The sequence below is a fragment of the Ambystoma mexicanum genome, chromosome 5p (assembly GCF_040938575.1).
Source record: "Ambystoma mexicanum isolate Mex_15411 chromosome 5p, UKY_AmexF1_1, whole genome shotgun sequence".
Taxonomy (NCBI): domain Eukaryota; kingdom Metazoa; phylum Chordata; class Amphibia; order Caudata; family Ambystomatidae; genus Ambystoma; species Ambystoma mexicanum.
Window position 1 is genome coordinate 69,495,422 of NC_090930.1, and position 26,856 is coordinate 69,522,277.

The 26,856-nt window shown below is 47.8% G+C and overlaps 1 protein-coding gene across 9 annotated transcripts in view; it reads right to left on the bottom strand.

The window, feature by feature from the left end:
- The window catches only part of LOC138480737 (ras-related protein Rab-6A-like), a 457,834-nt gene that overhangs the window by 290,204 nt on the left and 140,774 nt on the right, over window positions 1-26,856 (bottom strand). The window lies entirely within an intron of this gene.

Here is a 26,856-nt window from a genome sequence, read left to right on the forward strand (position 1 = left end):
TCTAATTGGCCACCTCAGAGCGTAGGGGGCCTCAATATCACAATTACTCACAGCGTGCTCAATTTGCTAGAGCTCCTCAGAAACCCAGCGATTTCTAAAAAAAAAGACAGCCCAGGACACATCTAGACACTGCACTGAGCTCTGTAAAACGGTACCACTGGGTAAACTTCTACCTAACCAGACACATGAAGCACACTGAACTTCACATTAGGATCAAAGTGACGTTCGACACTACACTTCTGTTATGCTTTGAAGAAGGGTGACATGTGCTCTTTTTTTAAACTTTATTTTTGGTTTTTGCATAACAGTAACACAACATTGCACAAATTACAGCCCACGACCCGCCTCCTCCCCTTCTCCCGACTCCTTCCCCCCAGGCTGAAAACCGATCGAGTCCACCAGTAATACTTTCAGTCTATATTCTGCAGATGGCATTTGTAACGTTTCAGTGACCTCAAGGGACTGGGCCAGGGGATGAGTTCAGTGATGAGATTGAGTCAGTGGTGGACATCAGATATGCGACGTAGGGACCCCAAATGTCTGGCGGCCATGCATGGAGCGGCAGCGTCTTTATGACGCTTGTTTCTATATCTTGGCTATATGTCACATCTTTTAGCCAGCTTTGCAGGTTATGTGGGAGGTCCACGTCCCCATGGTATTGCCACCCTCATGCTAGGATCAATAGTAGATCTGCCAGTTTGCGACCAAAGGACGGTAAGTGCCTGGTTAGCCCCAGGAGTGCCAAAGTGGGGTCGTGGTCTAGTTGAGTTCCAATGATTGCTGCAATTTTCCCCAGTACTGAGTTCCACAATTGAGTTATGCTTGGGCATGTCCACGCTAGACTGCCTCTAGCGCCTTGCATCGTTCACACGTTGCCGGGGTCGTCGTCCGTTGCGAGTGAAGTGTTGCCGGTGTGTATTATACTTGGTGTATGTAATTGAAGTGTATTTGTTTGTACCGTGTGTTAAGTGATACTTTGCGTTTGATGCAGGATGTAAGACCAGTCGTCGTCTGTTATTGTGGTTTGTAGGGCTTTTTCCCCACCGCCTTTTAAATGCTAGGGATGTGGGTGCTGGATCGTTCAGGTGTGACATATTTCCGATACCAGTCTTCCATTGCCTTGCGATTGTATCACTCTGAAGAAGTTGCCACGTCGGTGGCTGTTGAGGGAACGTGGTGAAGATGGCTTAGAGTGAGTGGCATAGTAAAAAGTATATGAATAGGTACAGGCTGTTATCTCCGCCTTTGTCTCTGGCCTGTTGCGGAGTGATAAACGTACCATCAACGAAGAGGCCTTCCAGTGACTATTTGCAACTTGTTTGTCCATCTTAGGTATGTTCTATCGGTGGTTAGGGGGAGTCCTGTTATGAATCTTGCTGGAATTAAAAAGGGGAGAACCTGGTCTGGACGCTACTTTTTTGCGCAATCTTTTGCCAGATGGCATATGTGGTGTGGACAATGTTAAGTGTGGTGTGGGTATGTTAAGGCTTCCTAGGATTGTCATTCTAAGGAGGTATGGGGTCGCCAGTGCTCGGTCAATTAGGACATGAGGTCTGATGAAGTCCGTGGAGTACCAGTGTCCGAGGAACTGGGCTTAGCGGCCCAGTAGTAGCTGTGCCAGGCCCCCTTTTTCTCAGGCTGGATGAGTGTGGAGTATGCCACTCTCGCCACCTTGCCTGCCCATAATAGGTCAAGTATCAGGCTCCGGATATGCTGCAGGAACTGCTGAGAGCAGTATGGGGATATCTGCAAAGAGGTACAGCAATTTGGGAAGAATTACCATCTTGACCAGGGAGACAGAGCACCAGAGCGTGAGTGAAAGGAGTTTCCATCTGTTTATTTAGCCTTGTTGTGTTTCCACTGTTGTCTCGTAGCTATCTTGCATAATGTCTTGGATATTTGCTAGTTGCCAACTGAACCCAAAGTCGTCTGCAAATATTGAAGTTGTCTCGGTTAGGGGAAATATAATGGATTTGGAGTGGTTGATCTTCAGTCCAGAGAAGTTGCCGAATTTGAAGACCTCACGCATGATTGGGTTTAGGTTCTCAGCGGGGTTGTGTATGAATAGAGCTATGTAGTCTGCATAGAGGGAAATTATCAATGTGTGGGTTCTGATGGAGAGACCCCTGTGCAGATGGTGGGCTTGAAGATCAGATGCTAAGGGTTCCATCACTAGCGCAAACACTACTGCTGACAGAGGGCATCCCTGTCTGGTCCCTCACTTCAGTCGTATTTCTGAGGATCTGGTGTTTACCAGGGTGATGATGCAGGTTGGGTCTTTGTATAAAAGGGCGATTAATTTAAGGTAGTAGTTGCCTAAACCCATGCGTCGTAGGACCTCGAAGAGAAAGGGCCATTCCACCGAGTCAAATGCCTTTCCGGGGTCTAGTAGGGCTTCTATTGCTCGAGCCTCGGGGTCGAGTGCCACCATAGCGCCAAACATTCGCCTGATGCCAAATGAAGCCTAGCGCCCAGGTATAAAGCCAGCCTGATCGGCCAGTGCCAGACCGGGCATCAGTGGAAGTAGTCTGGTGGTAAGGATTTCGGCCAGTATTTTTTTGTCCAGATTTATTAAGGAAATTGGCCTGTATGAGGCGCAGTCTTCACGTGGTTTTCCTTGTTTATGCAGGAGGATCATATTCGCTTGACGAAGGGTTGATGGTAGTGTTCCAGTTTCCAACGCTTCTTCATATACCTGCAGCAGGAGCGGGGCCAGAAGGTGGGCATGAGCCTTCTAGCATTCACCTGTCAGACCGTCTGGCCCTGGAGCTTTAGTGTTGGGGAGGTTTTTGATCGCTGCAAGAATTTCTTTGAGGGTAAAAGGGATATTCAGTGGTTCTCTCAGCTCATTGTTGGTCCAACATAGTTCAATATTCTCGAGGTATTGGAAGAGTTCTTCTGGGTCTGCTGTGTATTTGGTGCTATAGAGCTCTTGATAGAAGATGCAGAATGTTTCGACAATTTTTGTGTGGACAAGATCTCCCTGTTGATTTGGTATCCTCTCCACTAAGGTGGGTTTCCTCTCTGCTGCTATTAGTCGTGCCAAAAGGGCTACGGGCTTCTGGCTTTCGCCATACTGGCGGACTTTGTGGCCAAGGGATAAGAACTTTAGTTCTCTTTCTGCTATTGATCTGAAGTTGTCGAGTTCTACCTGGAGGGCAGCCAGGGAACTAGGGTATTTCGACTGGGTGTATTTTAGCTCCCATTCTTTCAGTTTGGCTTCGCTGGAAGTTAGTTCCCTTCTGATGAGCTTTAGTATTCAGTGTTCTTTCGCCAGGCACACTCCCCTGATGTAGCATTTCATCGTCTCCCAGAGCGTGGCGGCCGATGTGACTGATGGTTGGCTTATCTCTAGTAAGGAGGTTATTTCTTTGCGCAGTTCATCTGCGAAGACTTGATGCTAGAGGGATCCGGGTTTCAACCTCCATTGTGGCCTGTCTTTCCTGCCATCCGCTGGGTTGCATTCAAGGGTGACAGTGGAGTGGTCTGAGAGAGTCCTCACCAGGAGTTGGCTCCATGTGGATACTAAAAGGTAGTCCAGACGCAAATCTGTGTTGTGGACCCATAAATGAAAGGAGTATTCACAGGCTTTACAGTGGCTATGTCTCCAGATGTCGATAAGATTATAGTTGTTGGATTTGAAGACTTGCTCTGGAAGGTGGGGCCTTTGCACTTTGCGTTTTATCTTTATGGGGGTCCAGCGGAGTGTTTAGGTCACCTCCCCAGATGATCGTGGCTGACCCTGCGGTTTCCAGGTTTGTCATCACCCAGTCAAAGTTGTTGGCGCTATCAGTGTTTGGCCCGTAGGAGTTTACTAGGATGACCTCTTTCTTCTAGTATTCCTCGTACGAGGAGTGCTCTGCCTTCCGAGTCTTTTTCTGAGGATATTAGCCTGAATCTTAGTCTTGTTTATCAGGAGGGCAACTCCCCTCGCGAACAAGGAGTATGATGATAAGTACCTGTGACATCCCCAGTCACGAGCCCAGCGGTTTTCAGAGCTGGGGAGAAGATTTGTTTCCTGAATCAGGGCTATGTCCATCTTAGGTCTCTGGAGGTATTGGGATATTTTGCATGTTTTAGATGGCTGATTGCCCCCTCTAATGTTCCACGTTGCTAGGTTGACCATAAACGTCCAGTAACATTTCTCTTACGGCTTTGTTAATTATTGCTGGTGATTGCGGTCGTTCTGGCGTTTATTCTCTGCTGTCTGCCAAGCAGTGGCAGGAGGATGTACTGGTGCGGTTTGAGACGATAAGGTATGGCCTGAGGTGGCTGGACGACTTTAAAATCGAGTGGCAGGTGGTGGATCTGCTTCCTGTGCTTTCCCACAACTGTATGCAACTTCCCTCCCTCACACGGGCAACCCCCAACTTGCCCGTAGGTATTCCCTCCCCTTTAAACAAGTTCGTTTAGGGTGCTGTGCTTGGGGCGCTAGTGCCTGCCCAAGAGCAACGGCTCCCGTGTAGGTCAATTACATTGCTGTGCTATGGTGTGATAACATGTACTCACCATGTATGTACCTGCCGGAGACTGGCACTGTAACTAAGCTTCGAGAATTCTTGTAATGTTGCGCCCAGCTACCTAAGGGTTCGGCGCGCATTATCAAATCAATAAACAAAATCTCAGGTCAGTGGTGGGTGAAGGTTTACACATGTCATAGTGGGTTTCTCCTAGCTCGGTCCCTTCTTGGTGATCTCTGAATATTTTCTGGTTGTCTGCATCCCAGCTCGTTGGAGGAAGAAGTTGACCTTGTCAGGTGTGTTAAAGAATTGCGCTTTCCCGTCACGTTGAATCCGCAGTTTCGCTGGGTATAGCATGGAATAAGACATTTGGTTGGCTTGTAGCCGGCATTTGACTCCTGCAAAGGATCTCCTCAGTGTTTGCAGTGCAGGGGAGAAGTCGGGGTAGAGTTGGATATGGTCTATCGAATTGTAGGTTCCTTTTTTCTCTTGCTAATCGCAATATAGTGTCTCTATCTTACAATTAAGGAGCCTGGCGATGATTGGGCGTGGGGTTGCACCTGGGATGGGCCGGCCGGAGGGCACCCTGTGAGCTCCTTCCACCACAAAGAGCTGTGATAGGGCTGAGGCTCCGAAGATGTCTGCATATTTTCTCCACAAACTCTTCCATCTTCTCAGGGATCTGTCTTTCTCTTATTCTGACTAGCCCGATGTTGTGGCATGAGCGGCCTTCCAGATCTTTGTTCTTGGCTTTGACGGCCTTCGTTTGGGTTTCCAGTGATGAGACCCTGGCTGCGAGTGAGGTTAAACCATCTTCAAGTTCTGATATTCTGTTCGACTGTGTCCAGCCTGTCGCCGTGCTTATCGGGGCGAAGTTGTAAGAGGACTACTTTGGACGACAGTGCATCAGGTTTTCAGTCTAGGGTGCCTATTCCTGCTTTTAGTTAGAGTAGGATCTCCCTAATATCCATAGCTGCAACAGGATTTTCCTCATCTTGCCCTTCCTCCATGGCTGGGGGTTCACTTTGGTTGGTTGGTTTTGGGGTTTTACTCACTGCACCTGGGTCATAATTCAACTTCCTTTAAGACTTGTCTGTTTCCCCCCCATCTCGTCATAGTCGTGTGTCTGGCTGGACAGTGCTAAAGCAAGGCCTGTGCTGATGGGGGTAACTTTGTGATTCTGTGCTCGAACAGGGGGCAGTATGCTGTGGTGACAGTCGAAGGAGTTTGTGGTCCAGCCTGAGGATAGCCGTAGATTGGTTTTGTGATCCCTTGTGTCGCAGTTGTGGGTTGCGCTTTACTGTACCAGGCTGGACGTTGGTGAAGGGTTGTCCTCTATGCTGCTCGCTAGTGGTGTTCGGGGACAGTTGGTTATTTGTTTGATAGAGCGCCAGTGGGTGTCTCACTAGGCTGCCCTGGAAGATTTAGCTTCGGGGGTGTAAGGTGTATCTGGGAGTGCCGTGATAGTATTGGGATCCGAGCTCCTCCTTAGTTTGGGGTCTTCTGGTGTGGTGCCCACAGAAGCAATGGTTGCAGGGAGATATTGATTAGTGCCGGGCCACCACTTGGAGGGAGCTTGCCTGCTTTACTGCAGTTGGAGAATTGCCTCCGAGACTGTTCCGGGTTAATGGCTAGGACCAGGGTCTGCGCCAGCTTGGTATAGTTGAGTGTTCGTCTGCAGGTGTCCCGGCTGATGCCTTAGTATAGTGCACCTGGCTCATGTGCCATTGGGCTGCCGAGTACGCAGGGGTTGGAGCTTTATTTGCAGCTGGGGTCTTCAAGCGTTGTGTGTGGGACATTTGCAGCCTCAGGCGGATATTTTGTCGATGTTGGATTGTTATTTGGGCATGGGGGCCGGGCGCCCTACTGCCTTTGTACGTTGAAGTTGCGGTTATCATGGGTTGTTCAGTGGGTGCATTAATGTTTCCAGTGCGACTGTTGACGGTTCCCCCAGTGCCCAAGAGACTGTTCGTCACTTCGGTTGTTTGTCCGGTGCCTGGAGTCTCTGGAGCGTGGTGGGACTGAGACAGCGTTATGTTTTTATCACAGCCGCCCGGCTACCAGGCCCAACGTCGATTTACCCAGCCGGGCTTCGTCTCGTTGCTAATTTTAGTTCGATTTCTCGGGAGCCGGCTGGCTAGGTTGGCCCTCTGGGCCTTTCAACCATTCGGAAGGTTCCCTCGCTGCCTTGTGGGCAGATGTTAGCAGGCGGGGGATTGGTCTCCCCGCAGGATTGAGGCCGGTGTCCTGCCCGATGGTCCCCCTTGTGCTTATCTGTCAATATATCTCTTGTAGGAGGGTGCCGTGGGACAGCGCAGGCCTGGGGTCTGGGCTGCTTGGGGGGGGGGGGCACAACAGACCACTAGGCTTCAGTGTTGCAGCCGCGCCGCTCTGCAGGGGCTCCCCCGCCGCTAAAAGCTGTAGCAGGGAGTGAGGGAGTCGCGGACAGGTGGGTCTTCTCCGATGGTGGGCCCAGGGCCCCGGGGTGGGTCGTTCTACTCCTATGCCACCCTATTACAGGTCTCAGTCTCCAGCTCCAAGTGCCGCCGTCAGACAGGGGGGGGGGGGGGGGGAAGGGTCAGCAGTTTGGGGCGGGGAGGCCTGCGCACTCACCTGCTACCAAAGCCTGGTCTTGTGGGCTGGCGTTGTAGATTTCTTCCTCCCCGTAATGGTAGCTAGCTTCTCCCTGTGGTCCAGGCGAGGCACCCGGTGTAGAGCTTTCAGCCAGAAGCCAGCTGCTCTGCCTCAGCCCCTCCACCGTGTCTCTCTATGTTGTGGTTGCTGCGGGGCTGTTGGTGCTTCTCATTCCCGCGCCCGCTCGGGGGGAGCGCTCTGGGCCGAAGCAGAGGATCTGTCCTTGGATCTTCCGCGGGGTGCCTGCTTATGGAAATTCGGATCTTGCCACCGGAGGCACCCCCAGCCGAGCAGGGATTTGCTCTCTGGCTGTAAGGGACCTCCTGCTCAGGGTATCGTACTTCTGGCTCCTCTCTTCGTCCTCCCAACAGCAAGATGGTGCCGGGCCGGTCACCCTGAAAGTCAGGTCTGGTCTCGCTCGCTCTGTTGTGTCTGCTCTTTCACCGACACATCGCTGTAACTTCCGCAGCTTAGGATAGCTCCATCCACCGTTTAGGGTTCAAATACACACTGTGGAACATGTGATTTTCAGGATTCATTTGGGAGTCTCAACAGCGCTCACAGAAGAGCGGCCATCTCGGTTGGCTCTTTAGAGCCCTCGACATATGCTCATGTGGCCAAATCATGTTTGTAAACTGGTGACCGCAGTTTTATTGCCAGCTTAGCTGCATGTGCAAATGGTGTGATAGCTATCACAGTATCTAGCCACATTTGAAATGAGTGCTTCAAAACAGGGTATTCAATAGAACGCAAAGCAACCCTCAGGTCACTCATACCAGCCCAACGGATTAAGCTCTTCGCCACAAGACATACGCCCAACAAACCCTGCCCAATAAAATAAAGTTACTCACCGTAGTGACTACCTTATGCCTAGTCCATAGTCCCCTTTCCTCCATACGTGTGAGACATTCTGTCCTTTGGGACGGGGAAAAACGTTTTTGTCCACCTTTTATTTTTACGCAGGGCCCCGCCCTCCTGAGCTCCACCCCGCACATCGCCCTTCAGTCCTTTTCTATTGCCAGGGCTGAGACCATTTAAGCGATAATAGATACTTTTTAGAGGGGACGGCGGGCGGGTGTATCGAGGAAAGGGGACTATGGACTAGAGTAAGGTCACTACAGCGAGTAACTGTTCTACTCCTGCATCCCGTCCCCCTTTCCTCCATGCTTGTGGGAGATTCCCAAGCACACACCACAGATAGTACGGGTGGATGCGAAAACTCCTTTACTGGAATACGTTCTCAAGAACAGCCTGGCCGAATTGGGCATCAGCCCTGGAGCTCAGGTCTAAGCAGTAATGCTTACAAAAAGCTGATGGGGAAGCCCAAGAAGCCACTTTGGCGATGGACTCACAAGGGACATACTTTTGGAAGGCAACAGTAGCCGCTGTGCCACGTACAAGGTGTGCATGGATGCCTTTTGGAGGTTGAAGACCTTGAATGCTATAGGCTTCTGAAATACATGAGGCAATCCGGCAGGAGATGGTTGCTTTGGACACTGGTTTCCCTTGCGGGTCTCCGAATGTGACAAAGAGTTTTGAGTAGCTTCTGAGTTCACTTGTCGCAGCGAGGATAAAACGTCAGGGCTCACCTGATGTCCGAGTTGTGTAAAACTCTCTCGGCATCAGATGTCTGGTTAGGAAAGAAGACAGGTAAGGAGATAGATTGATTAAAATGAAAAATCGGCAACCACCTTAGGCAGGAAGGAAGGATAAGTGCAAAGCACAACCTTCTCCCTGTGGAAAGTGAGAAACGGATGCTCCACGGAAAGAGCTTGGAGCTCACATACTCGCCTTGCCGATGTTATCGCCATCAGAAAGCAACCTTCCCAGAGAGGTACTTAAGATCAGTAGTGGCCATGGGTTCAAATGGCTTATGGCATTACGTGGTGAGGAACACATACCAATCCCATTTGGCATGAGGGGTATGCAACAGCGGGAAGAGATGAAGACCCGCAAAATGTCCTTTGATGACTGGATTGGTCAATGAAAAAGGAACAGTTGTCCGCAGGTAAGCCGTAATAGCGGATAAGTTCTGCATGACAGAACATGGATGCCAGAAACGGCCAGATGAGACAAGATAGAACACTGTCGACCAAAGCTTGCCTGGTATCAAGCAGTTTACCTAAACATAACTGGCAAAACCGGAGCCATTTGCTCCTGTACTGCGCCCTCGGTCGCTTGGATAATGCGCATATGGTCTTTGGACAGATCGAACTGTGCTAACGATCTGAACTTGGGCACCAGGCCGCCAAGCTGAACGATTGTGGGGAGGGATGACACATCTGGCGATTGCTCTGGTGAAGCAGGTCAGGAATCTGCATCAATCAGATAGGGGGGAATTACCGTCAGATGCTGTAGTTCTGAAAACCAGAATCTGGCTGGCCACCAAAGAGCCATGAACAGGAGAGTGTAGTTCGATGTGCTCCTGAGCTTGCAGATCGACCGATGGATCAGAGGCAATGGAAGAAAAGCATAAGCTTTCATGTTGTCCCACAAGATCTCGAGGGTGCCCTCCCAGGGAGGGCTCTCCAAGCCCGTCCCTGGACGCATTAAGAGTAAGTTTCTTGTTTGCAACTTCTGCAAAGAGGTCCACCTCTTGAGTGCCACATTGATGGAAAATGTAGGAGAGGGCATTGCTGTTCATCTTCCACTCGTAACTGCTGCCAACTGAGTGACTCTGTAGCCACATTGATATGACCCGGGACGTGTACAGCCTTGAGCCAAACATTGTGCTGGATGGCCCAGTCCCAAATTTGTATGGCAAGACCCACAAGGAGAGGAGACTTGGTGCCACCCTGCTTGTTGATGTAAAACATTGCCACTGAATGGTCTGTGTGAATACGAACTACACTGTTGCTTTAAGGGAGGTATTAAAAATGCCCACCATGGTCCATTTTGTCAATGCCTGAACTGCGTCACAGGAGCAAGTGAGGCAATAGTCTCCTCAGGGGAGTCAGTGGCCTTGTGTGCCATCTTAACCTTGAAACAAAGAACCTCTGCAGAGCCGGTACTGGCAGAAATAGGGTGTTTACTCGTCACCTTAGTGACTGGTCCAGAATTAGCCTCTAGTGGAGGATCCTCGGCAGAGCCGGTACTGGAAGGCTTATGATGCATGACCGCCTTCTTTGTTCCCTCAACATAACTGGTATCACCCCGGCCGTGCGTGTGGGAATGCTGAGGGATATACCTTACAGCCAAGACCCTTGATGAGGGACCCTCAATTCTGTTGGGAGTCCGACTTAGCCCCAAGAAGGGGAACCTCCGGTTTAACCCCGGTACGTAAAGCCACCTCGAGAGGGGCCTCGAGCAGAGACTTGGTGTGGTTAGTTCCAGATGCAGAAGCCTCAGGGTGAACCCTGGTATCCAGAGCCACAGAAGAACTGGGCCCAACCTTAGCTCCCAAAAGGAGTAGACCCGCTGCAGGGGCCCTCGGAGGAGTGCGCCTCGCTGAGTTGAGACCAAAAGGGAGTACACGAAACTCGAAGTGTTCTGCTCCCACAGAAAACTGCAGATATTGTTGATGCAGGCTCCAAATCAGAATGTGCATGTATTCATACTGGAGGTCTACCACGCTGAGCCAATCGCCCTTCCGAAGAGAGGACTTTATTTGGCAAGGCGTGATCATCTTGAATTTCTCTTGGGGAAGAGATCGATTGAACTGGGAAAGTGAGGACAGTGTGCAGGCCAGCCTGGTTAGGTTTGGGCACTGAACAGACGGAAGTAGTAGCCCTCCATTTGCTCCCTGAGGGGGAACAGGCTCCACTGCACTGAGGTCCAGAAGTTTCTATACCCTGGCTCTGAGGGAGGGCGACCCAGTCTGCTGGCAGGGTGGAGTTGGGGGTGGTTGCAAGTGGAAGCCCACCCGAGCGATAGACAAAACCCACCGGTCTTCGGTGATGTCTGCCTACACCTCCAGATGAGGCAAAATGTGTCTAACCACCAGAGTCTCGTGCGACCGTAAATAATACAATAGGATAATTTGTCGGCAGGGAGACTATCTGTTCCTGGAGAGGAGGCTGATGGCTGAGAGACAAACCGGCCACCTTGCTGCTGCTTACAGCGAGCCCGCCAACCGGGGCTTCAGATCAGCGCGCACAGCGTTCCTGAAATCCCTGAACCCAGAGAAGGACCGAGTTTTGGACCCGGACCTCTGTATATAAGGGGTCTTAGCCAGCGCTTTTGCCAGGACCGATAAAGATTTGGCGGTTTGACTACTCACCTTAGTCTTCGTGAGTTCCTCATATGTGAAGGAATGGAACAACTGCTTACCATCAAAAGGAAGGTCCAGCACTTTGTCCTGCACTTCCTTTGAGAACTTCATCGCAAGGAGCCACGCTTGGCAGGAGATGTCAACCCCAACCATAAGGCCTTGAGCTGAGATATCTACATGGTGTGCCACAGCCGCCAGTAGATCCTGTGACAACACTCTGGCGTCTAACATACTGGCTTTGAAGTCATCTAGCCTATACACAGGAATACATTCCTGGTAATCGGCTAGCTCTCTCCAGAGCTTAACATTGGCTGCTGCTAGGATGAGCTCGGTGTTAGCCTGACGAAGTTGGAGCGACAGATTGGAAAATACTTTCTTGCCAATGCAGTCGCGAAGTTTGTCCTCTTTAGAGAGGATTTGGGGCACTGCAGTGGAGGATGCAGAGGCCGGCTTCGACTGGAGAGTGGCTGCTGCCACCACAGTTGAAGATGGCAGTGGACAAGCCGACAAGGCTATATCTTCCAAGGCTTGAAGCTTGCATCGAGCATCAATCCTCTTGTTGAGATGCAGCTCGGTGTTGGGATTTTCCCAGACCTTACGGGCCTCAGCCAAAACGTCCATCTGGAGGAACAGACCGGTGCGCTCCTGAGGTGATGAAGCACCCCTCCTGTGGAGCGGGGGCCTCGGGCACTGGAATGTCAAGCAAAGCCATCCTATCCAGCACACCGTCATAGAATGCTCTAATATAGTGGGGCTGTTCATCACTGTCCTGGTCCGCTTGGCACTCATCCAGTACAGCGGGAACAGAAGACAAACACTGCACATGGCGCCTCAGGTTTTAAAGTGTTAATCCGGAGCAGCCGATGTATTTTCTTTATTTTATTTGAATTTTTATTTTTTTTTTTAAAATCAGAGAAAGCAGAGGAGTAAGTTGTGGAGGAGGTCCGGCAGGAAGAGGTGGCACCACCGGGACCTGCGTAGGATCAGCCGGGGCAGGAGGCGGTACAGGAGGTCCAGGATACATTTCCCTAAAAAGACCCTTAAAGCACGCCCTCATGGGATCAGAGTGCATGAGCATCTGAAATTTTCCAAAAAAACACATCCTCAGACGAAGGTCTGGGCGCTGGAGTGGGCAGAGGACGCTTGTGAGAGGCATATCCCCATGAATGCAATGAGGATGGCTGCCAGAAAGGTCCACCACTGGCTGGGTCTACATAGATCAGGGGGGAGCGAGACTGTGTGAGGCAGCGGTGCCCGAGCAAGCCAATCGACTGATGGGCGGAACAGGTTCTTGTTGTCCACATGGCATGTAAAAAACTGTTCAGCCTCAAAAGGAATGCCCCCAGCACCAGCCGTAGTGAACGTTGGTGTAAGAGGTCGTCAAAATGGCCGCCATGGACCGCGTATGTTGAGCCGCCATTTTGTCCACACCCAAGGTGAACTGTGTCACAGGAGAAAGTGAGGCAACTGTTTCTTCAGGGGAGTTAGGGATCATAGGTGACATTTTAGACTTGAAACAAGGACCCTTGGGCGAGCCAGTACTGGCAGCTCTAGAATGTTTACTAGACACCTTAGGGACTGCCCCAGTATTAGCATCCAGTTGAGGAACCTTGGCAGAGCCGTTACTCAAAGGCCTATTCAAGGCATAAAATAAGCGGTATTGCATCGCAATTTGCGATACGATACTTTTAATTTAATAAACATGTCGCAGCAACTGCGATATGAATGATGGCACAGAGCGCAGAGCTTAAAAGGCACAGATTACTGTGCCTTTTTATTTAAACTCTGCGCTCGGTGCACTGACAGTGTGCAGCCAGAATCTTCCGTGTTGGGCTAAATACATTGTAACAATTGCTGCGTTGATGTCACGTGGAGTAGAGGCTGAGACTGCAGCAGGTGCACCCCAGCTCCACTGACAGACCCGGCTTCAATCCAAGGTAAGGAGTCATGCTGGGGTGCTTAGGGGAGGGAGGGTGGGTTGGGTGGGGCAGGTGTGCAGGCCTTCTGCAAGCCCCTTGTCTGCGGGGCTGGGTGCCGGCTAGGAAGAAATATTTCTCCTGCCCGTTCGAGTGGGAGAAATATGAATTCCAGCCACTTGCTAGTACCCAGCCCCATATGGCATGCTGGCAGATCGTCTTTCAAATATTCTTTCAGCCTCGTGATTCGCGAGGAGGAAGGAATATTTAAAATGACCTCTGCAAGCAGGCTATATTATTACTGCGGGCCCGGGTACTTAGAAAGAGGCTGGAAATAATATTTCTCCCGCCCAAACAGGCAAGAGAAATATTATTTACTGTCACTTTCTAAGCACCCAGGCCCCGCATTAATAACAGCCTGCTACAGAAGGCCCTTTACATTTTCTTTCAGTCTCGTGATTAAAGGTTCCAAAAGCGCTTTAAATCACGAGACTGAAAGAATATTTAAAATGCCCTTAGCAAGCATCCTATTACTGCAGGCCTGGGTGCTTAGAAAGTGGCAGTATATAATATCCCTCCCACTCGCATGGGCAGGAGAATAATTATTTACTGCCACTTTCTAAGCACCCAGGCCCCGCACTAATAACAGCCTGCTACAGAGGGAGTTGTTTTTTTCAGAGCTCCTCATTGTCCTAGAGGGTAGAGTAATCCTTTTGGAAAAGGAAAGCAATGCCTCTGATGTCACTGACTTGTTGGCCTGAATTGTTTTGTAACTGCTCTGTGATTTGTGGCCTTGCCTCCCACGTCGGTAAGCCTATAATCGCCCCGATTTTTTCTTTCTTCCATGTTTGTAGTTTTGACGAAATTAATTAAAGTCCTTTGTTTATCTTGTACTCCAGCAGTTTTTCAATCTGATATCTGTCATGTAATTTGAGATTGCCATCATACTTCCTTAATTTGTGACTTTCGTTAAGTGTAAGTGTTGTTAAGGAGCTTGTTAGTTCCTGGTCTTTGGTCTGTTTTTTATATGAGGCATGAGAGCCAAGATTCCCACTTGGAGGGTGTCTCACAGAAGTACCAGTTAATTACTCTTGCTGTTAATGTCTGTTATAAAGGCACTGTATTGTTCTTGAAGGTGCCATATGTTCTGGTTATCTCTCAGGAGGTGAATAGTAGCCTCCATGAGGTCTCTTTCTGGTCATCCCAGTCCATTGTTGTACCATTGTGTGTAGTCTGCAGAGTTTGTATTCAGTCTTCCTCATTAGGCTTATTTATATCCTGCCATCTGATTGATGAGGCCCTGAATAGAACGCAACCTTCCTACTATTAACATGTTCCTTTTGCCATATGTCGACCAGGGTGATCTCTTGTAAGATTTCTTTTAACATTATGGAAGCGAACATGTGGCTATCCTGGTTTCATTATCACTCCTGTCCAAGTGCGGGGTCATGGACTGTATTGAAGTCTCCTTCCCTCCCCCTATCAATCTGCCCTATGGCTGTTGTATAAACTTTTTGTAATGTGGAAATAAAATGTAGCTCCTCTATGGTTCGGTGCATAAGTGTTGTGCAGGATCACTGCTTTTTATATATCCCTTTGCACAACAACAAATCTATATTTGGGGTCGGACAGTGCGTCTTTCACTGAAAGTTTTAGCCTCCTTTGAACCATTGTAGCCACACCTCTCAACGAGCTACCCTCTCTCAGTGTTTAGATATGTCCCACTCATGGTCTACCAAGTCTTCCTTCATCAGTAAGAGACAATAGGGTCTCTTTGACTATGATAAGGTCACCCAATATTTTTCTGAGTTCACCTAGAAGTTTCTGTGATTTTACCTTGTTGGTTAGGCAGTTGACTATCATTGTAATAATGAATATGACCCCTATATGTCAGTTGGTGTTTGTTGCTGGGTCCCATTAAGGGGGGTTCTCACCATAAGGCTCCTATTCTGTTATCAGGGTCTTGCCACCCCCACATCCTGGGTCACAGATGTGTAATGGAGAGCAGGGGATGTCACAATACTGCTCATTGAAGAGTGTGGTTGGTAATGAGAACACGTACATTTACCAGACTAGACTCTAAGCTTGGGGGTGGCCGCACCTTCCTACGCAGAATGCTCAAGTTTGGTCCTCAATGGAGGAAGATACATCAGTTAACGTCACAATGCCGTTAAAGAATAGTGGGTTGTATTAGAGAAGAAAGGGACTAGGGTTACCACCCTTGCCCACCTCAATAAGGGAGAAAACGATGAAGGCTCTCATCGACAACTCTCAGGTTCAGGCCATTTGCCCCTTACTGTGTCAATAAGAGTTGATCTCTGACTTTCCTTGTCCTGGCCCCAGTTCCTGGTTAGTGTCTGTGTCTTTGCAGGAAAATGAGTTTACAGGGTGGGATGCCTGTGCAAACCTACACATATATGCTATATTAAATAACAGAGAGGGTTCCCACACCCTGTTGTGAATAGTCTGAACACCCATAGGGTCAGGACCCCCTTCAGGATCATATGTTAATGCCTTGGACTCTCAAAGCTCGGTGCAACACATTTTTAAATAAATGGTTTGGATTGGTCCTCTTGATGTGAAACCTGCCCCACTTTTGTTGTTTCTTGGTGCTGGTGTATTTGATCTGATTTTGTTGATAATTAAAGTTTGTCACAGATAGCCTCAAGAACACACCAACTTTTGAAGACTGTTTAAGAGCCTTTATTGATATACTAACTTGAGAAGGGGCGCACTAAGGGCCGTCCCTCTCTCTAGTCTCTAGAGGTGGTTTCCTCCTAGTAGCCCAGACATCCGAAACTCTAGATTGGTCACTAGAGCTTGGTAACTCCGACGGACTGTTCCCAGAGTTAGAGAATGGGTGTTGCACCATAGGACATCACAACCAATCTAGGGGACTCTTAACCTAGGTCACAAAATGATATAGTACAAGAACATGTGGCTGTCGAACACACGCACAATTGCATCTTTATTGATGTCTTGTTGAAAATTTGATGGACCCTGCACTATGCATCACCGCCTGGCTCCATGATCCAGCTGTAGTGCACCTTGAACTGTTTTCAGAGCTTTTTTTTTTTTTTTTTTAAATAAGATCTATTTATGTGGCCCATTCATGCAGTGCACCTTTACATTTTACAGACACTCATTGCACTAATGTATTACTTCAGAGGTACATAGAAATGCTGTATTCTTGCCAATTGTACGTCTTGGGGTAAAACTAACTTCTGGTTTAAAATAGGAGTACAAAATTCAAATAATAAAATCAAATAAGTTTATTTGCTAATCAAAACTATTTTAATTAACAAATTCTGCAAATCAATTTTTGAAAACTAATTTCTGCCTTGCTATGGTGCGTGACCGCCTTCTTTGCCCCCGACAGAACCGGTACCACCACAAGCCTGAGCGTGGGAAGGTTTAGGAATGTACCTCACCGAGAGGACTCTCAAAGAGGATCCCTCGGTTCTGCTGGTATCAGATTTAGCCCCAAGAAAAGTAACCTCAGGTTTTAAGCCGGGCCGTTTAGCTCCCTTACAAAGGGGCCTCGAGTCGCAACTCGGTGTGGAAAGCTCCAGAAATGGAGACCTCAGGGCAAATCCTGGTAACTAGAGCCACAGAAGAACTGGGCTGAACTTAAGCCCCCCAAACGGGGAACCTTGGAAGCATGTCCGGTTTTGGCAGGCCCACTGTGGGGACCCTTGCAGGATGCTGCAGTGTGCCTACTAGGCCCCTTGCTGGACACCTCAGGGATGCCCCTGGTAGTAGAGCTACTCAAGCCCCTTCTGGTCCTGGAAGACCCCGGAAAGGAATCCCCTGGCTAGGGTGCCCTACAAAGGAAAGAACTTACCAACCATTTCTTTTTCTCGTCAATGAAGAGCTGCAAATGTGGTGGAGGAACGCGTTGAAAAATCTTCTCCCACTGAAGACGACGACGCTGGAGTGCCCGGACGGAGAGGGAGTCAAAATAGAAACACGAGTCCCAGCGATGTTCCGGGCCTAAACACTCCATGCAAAGAGAATGGGGATCCGCTCTCGCAAAACGACGTTCACAGGAACAACAGGACACTAATTTCAGACGCTCTGGCATAAAACGGAGGACAAGATGACTGTGGAACCGGAGCAGGAAGGAAGGACAAAGGGAATAAAAAGAAAAATTCTTTGTGATGCTAGTGCATCCAGCCCCGACCACACAGAGAAAAAGACTGAAGAGATGCACGGGCAGAGCTCAGGAAGGCAGGGTTACAGCCACAAGTGATGGCAAAGGACAAAAACAACATTTTTGATTGTTTTGTGCAAAAGTGCTCTGGTCCCGTCCCAAAGGACGGAATGTCCCACAAGTATGGAGGAAAAGGGACGGGACGTAGGAGTAATCAGGAACTCCAGACTATGCTCTAGACGCACGACAGCTAGCTTTTCACCAACTAATAAGTAAAACCAATATTATAACTGCACCTGCAAATCACAAACGAGCTAATCCACTGAATAGCATAGTCAGTAATGCTCCTTCCGTGCAAGTAAACACCACTTCCACTAATAACACAATCAGCACTACCATGCTCATCAAAGTAGCGCTTATAAATGCCAGATCCTTGACAGCACACTCACTTGATGAGTGCAGCCCTCATAGCTACGAATGACCATGACTTTTTAGCCATAACTGAGACTTGGCTGCAGCAGGGCCTTCACCATTGCTTGCCTTACCAGACGAGTACACAATCATTAGACAAGACAGACTCCTCTAAAGACGGTAGTGTTGCTACAATCGCTAAAATATCACCAGTCTTTAGTAGGGGTGTCACGGTATTTGTTTTTTGACGGAACAATACCTTTCTTGCCAAATGACGGTATATCATGGTTATCGCGGTATAGCAGGTGGAGTTAACTAATCTTAACAAATATTTTCTAAAAGGTCATAAATTGTCAGATTTATCATCACAAACAAAACCAGGCACCCAGGGTCAGAATTGGGCTTTTCAACATACTTTCCACTGAAATGCCACCCCTTGCTTCCACCAAACACAAACACACGTGTGGAGAGGAGGAAGGGCGGGGGGGGGGGGCCCTGCTGCGCCTGGCAAAGCAAACTGAATAGCTTTTCTTAAGTGGTCATTTCAGCTTTTAGCCCCCCCCCACTGGCTACTGGTGAAGATGAACATGTTGCCATCTTGATAACCTGCATGCCACAGATCAATGGAGTCTGATGGTAGTATACGCTTGTGCGCATACGCACACAAGCACTCTCTTTACGTTACAGCCTTTAGTTTACTTGAGGGCCAAAAGGTGTTCAGTAATCACAGACATGTTAAACTTTGGTATGGCAGCAGGGAATGCCCACAGAGATGAGTAAATTTCGCACTGTGACTTATTATATGTAAATTCAATGATGGAACCAGGGAAATCCCCCATTGTCATATGTTTAGAAAACATTATCCATTATAAATATATAAACCCCAAACCGCCAACCCAAAGTAAACCCTTTTCCTTCGTGGCACTGTATTTATTCTTCCTATTGCTAACATATTGATTTTGTGTCAGGCATGTGTGGTTTATGGGATGGCATTAAAAACTGCTCCAACTGAAACTACTTGGCAGACGGCACATCCAACAGTGCAAGACCAAGACTGCACAGCACTTGCTTACTGCAGCCTTTCCAAATCAGATTGAAAAGCACACTTAACGGTATGAACAGTATACCGGTATAAACAATGTGACGGTTATTATTGTTCAATTAAGTAGTTCACGGTATCTTTAACGGTATACCGTAATACCGTTACATCCCTAGTCCTTAGACACCTTCCAAACCAAACAGTCCACTCAGACAAACCTCTATCCATCAAGCGACCCATCACTGCATCCCGTACTACGACCATCCACCTTATGTACAGACCACCAGGTCCACTATCCTCATTCGAGGAAGACATCACTGCACTTCTTACAGCAAACACTAAACCAGGATCTTAAATCATGCTACTTGGAGACCTTAACCTAGGATTACACGACTCTAAAGATGGAAATGCTCTAGCTGTAGCTACCACTATAGCAGAACTAGGCTTCATACATCGTATCCCTCAGCCCACACACAACAAAGGAAGAACACTAAATTGGATCACAGTCACCAACATCATCTCTAACACCATGTGCTTGGTCTGACCACCATATCCTATTTACAATACAGGACAGCAACCGCCACAAACATAGCATCCCACTCGCACCACCCACACTCGCTAGGAACAACCATAACATAACAGTTGAGAAACTTCTTTCCTTGCTACAACACATCTTAAACCTCCCCTTCCTTGATAACAACCCCTCCTCGTTGTTAGAACTGTACAACTCAACATTACTCAACACTTAACACAATAGCACCACTGAAAATGATGAAAGCCAAACCTTGCTCACACATTAATACCCGTTCACTCCACACCTTAAAACCGTGCGCATAAATAAAAAATGCTGAAACACTCTGGAAAAACCTTCCCTCAGCAGTTAACAAGGAAACATTTGTAAAAGCCTCACTCACCTATAAAGCTGCCGTCCACCAAACCAAAAGGTGATTCATACAATGATTGAATCTCTAAAGCTAAATCAAGCACTAAATATCTATTTAGTATCATTAGAGAGTTGGAATCTCCCACACCACCACCCGAGACCTGCACCAAAACACTGAATGGTGCACTAATCTACAGAAAGCATTACTAGACAAAATGGAGCTTTTACAAGTCAAAATAGAGTCAAACAAACTCAGCCTCACTGCTGACTCTTCCCAACTCAGGCCACCAACATCCTCACCTGACCCACTCAAATTGTACAATTTTTCACCTCTTTCCTCTAAGGCCGTTGAATCCATAATAATGACCCTGAAACCATCTAGATGCCAAGGTGACACCTGCCCAGCAAAGATCATTAAAGAGCGTAAGCGATATTCAATCAACACTACAGCTAAGTCAATGCCTAGTCTAGGATGCTGAGGAAAACCCTTATTGATGTATTTTTAGATCCAGTTCAGTACTCTGGATGACAACCCTTGTATAACACCCCCCTCTTAGAATCCCCCTGACCCCACTGAGCCAAGAAGTAGGTTTGTTTTGCAAATTAAAAGGTTTATTTGAAAATTTAAAACAAAAATATATAACACTTCTATAAATAAATTGATAATGGATATTACACTTGTGAATATGAGCAGCAGTCCGCAAGAGGTAACTTATGACTAGGAACAGAAGAATAAGGTGGGAAAGAATGCTTTATATGGTTCAAGGAAACGCAAGGTGGAATAAAATGCAGTACAGAAATAACTTATGATTTTAGCAAAAGGTAATATGATCACTTTTTTCTTTTGACAATTCACTCCCCCCTATGCAATACAAGAAATGGAAGGGGAGCACACAGTCTTCAAGAATCCCCACAAAACACACTTTATAATGCAATACACAGTTCCAGTTCTCCCAGCAACTTTAGGGAAAACAGGGATGAGTTTTAAACACAGGCAAATTACTTTAATGTGGTTTGCAAGGAAGTGAAAAGGTGCTAAAATTGCTTTTAATTCCCTCTAGAGGTTCAGGGTAGGTGATGGCTACTTTATATTAGTTCAGGCTCACTAACAATACTCTATGAATGATTAGCAGATTGCAAACGAATTTTAGCAAAGAGAAGCAAAAAGCTGCTGATTTCTACAGATGAAGAAATCGGGCCAAATCGCAAATCACAGTAAATATAGCATGTGCATGTCTCGCGATTACGGAAAAGGTATAGGGAGTAGGAAGTCGGTTCTAGGTTCGTCGGAAAGCCGGGATTCAAAGCTTTCAGATGAAAGTTAAATCTCGTTCCTAGCACAAACGGTTCCGGAGATACGGATGATTTAATAAAGGTATATTTTCGGATTTAAAGTAAAACTCAAAATGACAGGTGACAGCTTGCAGCTGCAGAATTGACAGGTGACAGTTGTGCAGCTTTAAAAAAGGACAGATGACACAATTTCTAGGAGGCTGTTCTAATTCGGTTAAAATAGCTTGAATTAGATTATTTTAACTAAGAGATTGGGTTCTGCACAGTTCTGGCGGATACTCACTCCTAATTTTGAAATGAATGGGCCTCGTCACGAATCTGGTCGACTGGACTGGGCGGTTCTGCTCACAGCGTCTGGGTCAGCTCTGCTCTGCTGGTCTAGCCTCTCTGGATACGGCGGGTCAATCAGGCACCGGTTCTGCTCACAGCGGTCTGGGTCTGGTCTGCGGTTCCGGCAACAGTTCTTGGCAAAGAATTCAAACAGCTCGCCCGGCTGTTGAATAGTTTGGTTAGGTTTGCTGGATTCTGAAGGCCTGTTGAGAATACTTTTGCTTGCAGTGGGTCCTCTAGGTTCAAAGTTCTGTAGTCTATGTTTAGCTTGGAAGTCTAAGTGTTGGATCTCTGGATGTGAAGTCGTCGGTCAGCATGCTCTGCAGCAAATGGAATTGAATGTCTCTACCTGTCCCAGCAGTCTCTTTTTGTGCGTTTTGGAAGTGGGTGTGTGCGTGGCATAACTGAGCCTGCCCCTCTCTACTTGTCATTGGCCCAATTCTCCCATGATTGGGGGAAGGAAATGGATTGTCATCATGATTAGGTCTGTTTATGGGTCAGAGGATCCTCCCCTGGTCAATTTGCCCACAAATCTATTTCTGATCCAAATACATATTTCCCAGGTACACAGTTGTTTGACATCACATACACACATCATAAATTACTAAAGATAGTCCCTGTCCCGACTCTGGCATTTCTAGGAGCTTGCATTCAAAAATGGCAACTTATTTTCGATTTTAGTGGGTTTTGCAACATGGGTTTTTCATCAAAAATTATACAAAGGTACATTTCCCTTCCACATTTATCCCAGTAACTTTCCATGTCTCTAGCTTAAACACAATGTCTACAATAATCATAATTAGCGGGGTTTGGCACCAGAACATTGTACAAATTGGAGTTTGGACTCAAATCGTGAGGGCATTTTTCAAACTAAGACTCTGAAAGTTGTACATTCCTGTCATTTGGTTACAATAAATTATCACTGTTTCTATAAAATATATATTTGTTGCAATTCAACTCCCCCAGGTGTTTGGGTACGCCTCCAGGAGTCTGGGTGGGTCAGTGATCACATGTCTCTCCTTGCTGGCAGAGGGCTGTTGACAGGAAACACTCAAAATTAACATACCCCATTCAACAGAAAGCCTTTTGTGTGGGCTCCAGCAGGCTGCCTGGAAGTCTCTCCTCAATCAATCAACAGGGTCTTGTGATATCCTGCCTCCTGGTGTGGAATCTCTGAGGTGTTAAGGTTTCCCAGCCTCTTGGCCTCTGGGAACAGCAGGTGGCTAGGATTTCCAATTAACTAACAAGCTTTGAAGTCCCTGCCCCTCTTGCAACTCCTAAATACAGTTTCCCTGTCGGAGTTTAGACCGCTAGCGCCACCTTGGGGAATTTATCGGTACTGCATCCATTTTTGTGTTGTCTTGAATTACTGCATTTCAATAGAGTGGTCTTTTGCTTGATAGTATAGAACCCTTGCTTAACATTGTTTTGATGGCATCCTTACAGTAGAGTGGTGATGTGGAACCCCCCACAAGAAGGTTGTATCTTTGGAGTGGTCTCGTGCCAACTGCGCAGTTCTCCTATTCTGGCGTGAACGTGGGCGGCGATAACTCATCCCCACATCCACCCAGTCTATTGATTTAGTTTGTTCTGGGATAGAATAATGGGCGGCGACAGCTCATCCCCACATCTACCCAGTCTATTGATTCAATATGGGTCAAAACCCTTGACAAATCCCCCCCGCCCGACTACGCTTTGATTCAAGTCGAGGGGAAGTCGGGTGCAAAGGAGGTTTTGAGCCCTTGCGCTGGTATGTCCCCATTATCTTCTTCCAATTCTGTGGATGGCACAGTTCAGCATCTTTTCCTCCACCCGGTTGGATCGATCGGTTCTCCTCGCCGGTCCTGATGGGAATATTGGGCGGTACCCCGGGCCCCTCGGGTCTCTGCTCCCGGTCCCCGGATCGTCCTCCTTGGCCAGTCTCCAGGTTTTCTTTCTCCTAGGACGACAAAGGAAAGCGGCAATACCTATTCGTAGACATTTCTTCCCCACCATTGATATAGTGGGGTGGCATATACATTTTATAGTCAAAACATTTGCGTTCTTATTTTAACAAAAAACATACAATGATAAGACTTTTTTTTTCCAAATCATAATATTTTAGAGACAATATGTGGAATATTTAGGGTTGGAATTGAATTACTCTGGAGCGGTCCCCTCTGGTATCGCAGAGGACTTCTCCAGTTGTTGAAGAGTGTGCTTGGGATGGCAACACTTTAGCTGATTTATATGTACCCACTTGTCTTCCCCCTCTGCCGAACTGCCTTTGGGGATGCGGATCTTGTACGCTACAGGGGAAATCTTGTCTATAATTTCAAACGGTCCCTTCCATGTAGGCAAAAATATTTGCTGTTTGGCCTGGTTCCTTTGGAAATTGTATAGATAGACCCGGTCCCCCACAGTATATTCCTTCCTGGTGGTCTTCAGGTCGTAGTGGGTTTTCATGCTATAAGCTGATCTTTCTAGATTCCGCTGAGCATATGCAAAAGCATGCTGAAGGTGTTTCCTTAAATTCTCCACATACTCGTGAGTTGTGGAGGCATTTATCAGTGTCTGCTCTTGGGTCCTGTAGAGCAAATGCTGAGGAAACACCATCTTGCGCCCCGTCATCACCTCAAATGGTGACATTTTGGTTGCAGATGAAGGGGTAGATCTGATGGCCATTAGGACCAGAGGTAATCGGATATCCCAACTTGGCCCAGAATCTGCCACCAACTTTTTTTTTAATATGCTCACAATGGTTCGGTTGTATCTCTCAACTGCTCCAGAAGAAGCTGGCCTGTAAGCAATATGTAACTTCCTTTTGACCCCCCCAGTATCTCCCACATCTTTGTCATTACTTCACTGGTGAAGTGGCTACCCCTGTCTGACTCAATACTTTGAGGTAGACCAAAACGGGAAAAGATGTGGTTAATCATCAGGGCAGCTGCTGTTTCTGCCTTGCAGTTTGGGGCTGGGAGACATTCCACCCACTTGGTAAACAAGCATGTAACGGTCAACATGTACTTGTTTCCTCTAGACGAGCGGATTAAAGGGCCTACAAAGTCGATTTGCAAATCTGACCATGGCAGTGTCATCCCCCTCTTTTGGAGAGGCGCACGGTGTGTGAGGGATGATGGCTGACATTGTGCACACACAAGACACCCCTTCAAGTATTGTTCGAGGTCCTGCCCCGTGTGTGCCCAGTATGCAACCTCTCTTAAGATTTCCAGTGTTGTGTGAAACCCCCTATGACCGGCAGTGGCCACATCATGGCCGTGACTTAACATCAGGCTTCGGAATGAGGTAGGAACCACCCACTGATCGTGGCCAGCTTTGGATTTCCTTACCAGCAAACCGTCTTGGATTCGGAACATTTTTGGACATTTCAGCAACACTCTTAGGTCCTCTTTCCCAATGTAATTGGTATCCGTCAGGGGAAAGTTCTCAGGGTCCCCAATGCGTTGGTAAAACTTACCAATTATTGGATCCCCCTTCTGAGCTGTAATCAAATCAGCATCAGGGGTCTCCTTACTCCATTGTGCAGTTGAAAGATCATTGTGAGCATTGGTCTGGGACCTAGTGATGGCAGTGACCTGGATTTCCCCCAACAGGGGCTCTATCTCTATTAGATCCCCTTGGATGGCCCCGGTTTTAGCTAGCTGATCAGCTAAGTCATTTCCAGTTTTGTCTGGTCCCTCTACTTTGGAATGACCCTTGATCTTTTTCCAGTAGATGGTCATCCCATTCGAGGTGACCAGATCATCAATGTTTTGGATTAACTTCCCATGTTTCAAGGGTGTGTTATTAGCACATAACATGCCTCTGGTTTTCCAATTAACCAGGTGCTCTACAAACCCGTTCCGTACATAATCCGAATCTGTGATTATGACTAGTTCGTGGAGTTGATGTTGGACGGCAGTGAGGATGGCCTGATGCACAGCCATCAACTCTGCCACCTGACTACTCGGGGACCAATTTTGTATCCAGCGGAGGGTTCTGTAAACTCCTTCACCCATGCATTCCCTGCACCGGCCACCAGTTCTTTCTCCCCGTTGTCAACATGGTACGAGCATCCATCCACATAGACAGTGGGCAATCCCTCACACTTGTCTTCTTCAAAGACTTTGTGTGGGGAATTAAGGTATGCCTCCATGTTGTCCTTGATTTTTAGACTTTCGTCCTCAAGACAGTTTCCTCTGGCGCAATCATGCAAGTCAGCCAGACCTTGTGCGAGGGGACTCTTCTTGTTTTGGCCATATCTGACCTCCACAGGAAAGCCTTGCATTGACAGAATCCAGGAAGTAATTCGGGAATTACTCACATTTCCGGCCCTGATTCTGTCACTTTGGAGATATTGCAGAGGCTGGTGTGGAGTCTCCACTATGATGTGTTCCCCCTGGATAAACAGGCAGTAATTCTTCAATGCCCACACCGTTGCCAGGAGTGCCTTCTTACAATCGTTGAATTTTTCCTCCACAGAGGATAAAGTTTTGCTCGCATAGGAGATTACTTTATTGACCTTGTCATGCTTTTGGTATAATACTGCTGTCAAGCACATATTAGAGAACCCTGTCTCCAGGAAGAACTCCTTGTTTCTGACAGGGTAAGCTAGGCAAGGCGCTTGCGAGAGGCTTCTTTTGAGTTGTCTTACTGCCTCAAATTGTTCTGGACCCCATTCCCACTCGACCCCCCCCCTTCAAGAGATGAATCAGGGGTCTAGTGATCTCTGCGTAGCCTTCAATGAACTTTCTGCTGTAATTAGTCAGTCCAAGGAGTCTTAGTTCCTGCAGAGTCGTGGGGTCTTTCAGTTTCTGAAGTGCTTCCACTTTCTTTTCCTGGGGACAGAGACCCTGAGGAGTAACCTCATGCCCCAAGAAATTAACACGGGTTCTATACCACTGTGCTTTCTGAAAGGAAAGTTTTGCTCCGGCGGCCCTCAACTGCGTCAGAACATAACGGATCTCCGCTATGTGTTCTTCCACAGATGAACTTTTGATGAAGACATCATCTTCATAAGCCAGGTTACCCCTCGCACCCAGGTCGGGCATGGCCTTATGTAAGAAAATGTTGTATTCATTGCCGGAGTTGAGGTATCTGAAGGGAGTCCGGGTCCAGGTGTACTGCTGGCCCCCAAAGGTAAAAGCCAGTTTGTAATGGTCCTCCCTACTGACAGGCACGGTCCAGTATCCATTGGTCAGGTCTATTGCAGTGAATACCTGTGACCCCTGAATCTGGGCCTGCCCTTGGTCAATGTAGGGCAGAGGCCATCGGGAAGTATGGACCCGTTTGTTGAGCTCCCTAAGGTCGGCGCAGAGTCTCCACTGGCCGTTTGGCTTCAATATTCCCAGCACCGGATTATTGAAGGTGCTGTGGACTGGACGGATTATTCCCCGGGACTCAAGGTTCTTAATTATATCAGTAAGGGACTCCATGGATGCAAGAGGCAAACAATATTGCTTCACAAACACTGGAGTCATTCCAGGGTCCGTGGGAATTGTTGTGGTGTGGATGTCGGTGCAACCACAGTCATACGAGTCTACCGCAA